We start from the raw sequence: 4,139 nt of genomic DNA, 5'->3' as shown, positions 1-4,139 counted from the left end.
ATTCCTGTTCATGCTCAGGTACACAACATCTAATAACACCATCTACTCATTCTTTATAAAGGTGTGGATCATCCCAGAAGTAATGTCTTAAATCATAAAAGAACTTTTTATTTTGCTGGTATGTGAAACTAGGTGGTATAAATTTAGCAACAATGTAATTAGCATAATCAGCATACCATGGAGCAGTACGAGAAGCATTAATGATCGCTAATTGTTCATCAGGAAAGCTATCATCAATAGGCAGTGGGTCATCAAAAAAATTCTCTAACCTAGACAAGTTGTCTGCAACGGGGTTCTAAGCTCCCTCTCTATCAATAATATGCAAATCAAATTCTTGGAGCAAGAGAACCCATCTAATAAGTCTAGGTTTAGCATCTGTCTTTTCCATAAGATATTTAATAGCAGCATGATCAGTGTGAATAGTAACTTTAGAATCAACAATATAAGGTCTGAACTTATCACAAGCAAATACAACTGTTAAGAATTCTTTTTCAGTAGTAGCATAATTTCTCTGGGCAGTATCAAGAGTTTTACTAGCATACTGGATAACATTTAATTTCTTATCAACTCTTTTCCCTAGAACAACACCTACATCATAATCACTGGCATCACACATTATTTCAAAGGGTAAATTCCAATCAGGTGATTGAACAATAGGTGCAGTGATCAAATCTTTCTTAAGTATTTCAAATGCTTCTACACAATCATCATCAAAGACAAAAGGAATATCTTTTTGCAATAAATTAGTCAGAGTCCTAGAGATTTTAGAAAAGTCCTTAATGAACCTCCTATAAAAACCGGCATGACCAGGGAAACTTCTTATACCTTTAATGTCCTTGGGACATGACATCTTTTCAATAGCATCAACCTTAGCTTTATCAACTTCAATACCTCTTTCAGAAATTTTATGCCCCAAGACAATGCCTTCATTAACCATAAAGTGGCACTTTTCCCAATTCAAGACGAGACTAGTGTCTTCACATCTCTGCAAAACTCGATCAAGGTTGCTCAAGCAATCATCAAAAGAGGATCCATAAACCGAGAAATCATCCATGAATACCTCACAAATCTTTTCACAGAAGTCAGAGAATATAGCCATCATACATCTTTGAAATGTAGCAGGTGCATTACATAAACCAAAAGGCATACGTCTATAAGCAAAAGTACCAAAATGGCAAGTAAAGGTAGTTTTTGATTGATCGTCCCCTGACACAGGTATTTGAGAGAAACCAGAATAACCATCTAGAAAGCAGAAATGTGTATGTTTGGATAGTCTTTCTAGCATTTGATCAATAAAAGGTAAAGGGTAATGATCTTTCTTAGTAGCTTTATTTAATTTACGGAAATCAATTACCATCCTATAACCTGTAATAATTCTTTGCGGAATCAATTCATCTTTATCATTAGGAACAACAGTAATACCTCCCTTCTTAGGGACACAATGGACAGGACTTACCCAATCACTATCAGCAACTGGATAAATTATACCTGCCTCAAGGAGCTTTAGTATATCCTTTCTTACCACTTCTTTCATCTTCAGATTTAGCCGTCGTTGATGACCTCTAACTAGTTTGGAGCCTTTGTCCAATTTAATTTTGTGTTGGCATAGAGTGGGACTAATGCCCTTAAGATCATCAAGAGTATATCCAATAGCAGAACGGTGCTTCTTCAGAGTTTTCAATAATCTTTCCTCTTCCTGCTCTGAAAGGTTATATATCTTCTTTTCATCAAGATAAGCATATTTAAGATTATCAGGTAAAGGTTGAGCTCAAACATGGGATCACCCTTGGGTGGAGGAGGATCTCCTAGGATTTCAACATGCAAGTTGTGTTTCAGAATAGGACCCTGTTGAAGGAATACTTCATCTATTTCCCTTCTTTCATTCATAAACATATCAATGGTCTAGCAAATATTGTTCTAACGGATCAGTAGGAGGCACGGCAATAGAAGCAAGACCAATAATCTCATACTTACTAGGCAATTCTTTATCATGGGGTTGTCTACGGAACTTAGCAAAATTAAACTCATGTTTCATATCCCCCAAGCCAATTGTAACAACATCCTTTTCACAATCAATCTTAGCATTAATGGTATTCAAGAAGGGTCTACCAAATATAATGGGACAAAAGCTATCTTGTGGGGAACCAAGAACAAGAAAATCAGCAGGATATTTAACTTTCCCACACAAGACTTCAACATCTCTAACAATCCCAAATGGTGAAATAGTACCTCTATTGGCAAGCTTAATTGTAACATCAATATCTTCCAACTCAGCGGGTGCAATTGTTGGGGAACGTTGCAGAAAATTAAAATTTTTCCTACGGTTTCACCAAGATCCATCTATGAGTTCATCTAAGCAACGAGTCAAGGGAGTGAGTTTGCATCTACATACCACTTGTAGATCGAGTGTGGAAGCTTTCAAGGGGATGGTGATGATGGAGTCGTACTCGCCGTGATTCGGATCGCCGATGACCAAGTGCTGAACGGACAGCACCTCCGTGTTCAACACATGTACGGGACGGACGACGTCTCCTCCGTCTTGATCCAGCAAGGAGGAAGGAGAGGTTGAGGAAGATTGCTCCAACGGCAGCACGACGGCGTGGTGTTGTTGGTGCAGCAGTACTCCGACAGGGCTTCGCCAAGCACGTACGGAGGAGGAGAGGTGTTAGGGAGGGGAGGGGCTGCGCCTTGAGTTGTGTTTAGCAGTCCTCCCCTCACCCCTCTATTTATAGGGGAAGGGGCAAGGGGGTCCGGCCCCTCTAGATGGGATCTAGAGGGGGGGCGGCGGCCAGGGAGGGGGGACTTGCCCCCCAAGCAAGGGGGGCGCCCCCCTTAGGGTTTCCCCCCAACCCTAGGCGCATGGGCCCAAGGTGGGGGGGGGCCCAGCCCTCCAAGGGCTGGCTCCCTGCCCCTTGTGGCCCATGTGGCCCTCCGAGAGGGGTGGCCCCTCCCGGTGGACCCCCGGAACCTCTCCGGTGGCCCCGGTACAATACCGGTATGACCCCGAATTCTTCCGGTGTTCGTATGACAACTTCCCATATATAAAACTTCACCTCCGGACCATTCCAGAACTCCTCGTGACGTCCGGGGTCTCATCCGGGACTCCGAACAACTTTCGGTAGTCACATACAAGTCTTCCTAATAACCCTAGCGCCACCGAACCTTAAGTGTGTAGACCCTACGGGTTCGGGAGACATGCAGACATGACCGAGACTGCTCTCCGGTCAATAACCAACAGCGGGGTCTGGATACCCATGTTGGCTCCCACGTGCTCCTCGATGATGTCATCAGATGAACCACGATGTCGAGGATTCGATCAAACCCCGTATACAATTCCCTTTGTCAATCGGTACGTTACATGCCCGAGACTCGATCGTCGGTATCCCAATACCTTGTTCAGTCTCGTTACCGGCAAGTCACTTTACTCGTACCGTAATGCATGATCCTGTGACCAACCACTAGGTCACTTTGAGCTCATTATGATGATGCATTACCGAGTGGGCCCAGAGATACCTCTCCGTCATACGGAGTGACAAATCCCAGTCTCGATCCGTGTCAACCCAACATACACTTTCGGAGATACCTGTAGTGCACCTTTATAATCACCCAGTTACGTTGTGACGTTTGGTACACCCAAAGTACTCTTACGGTATCCGGGAGTTACACGATCTCATGGTCTAAGGAAGAGATACTTGACATTGAAAAAGCTCTAGCAAACGAACTACACGATCTTGTGCTATGCTTAGGATTGGGTCTTGTCCATCACATCATTCTCCTAATGATGTGATCCCGTTGTCAATGACATCTGATGTCCATAGTCAGGAAACCATGACTATCTGTTGACCAACGAGCTAGTCAACTAGAGGCTCACTAGGGACATGTTATGGTCTATGTATTCACACGTGTATTACGATTTCCGGATAATACAGTTATAGCATGAATAAAAGACAATCATCATGAACAAAGAAATATAATAATAACACTTTTATTATTGCCTCTAGGGCATATTTCCAACAGTCTCCCACTTGCACTACAGTCAATAATCTAGTTACATTGTGATGAATCGAACACCCATAGAGTTCTGGTTTTGATCATGTTTTGCTCGCGAGAGAGGTTTAGTCAACGGATCTGCGACATTC

Source organism: Triticum aestivum, chromosome 1B (assembly GCF_018294505.1).
Source record: "Triticum aestivum cultivar Chinese Spring chromosome 1B, IWGSC CS RefSeq v2.1, whole genome shotgun sequence".
Classification (NCBI taxonomy): Eukaryota; Viridiplantae; Streptophyta; class Magnoliopsida; order Poales; family Poaceae; genus Triticum; species Triticum aestivum.
This window is presented reverse-complemented; position numbering follows the sequence as displayed.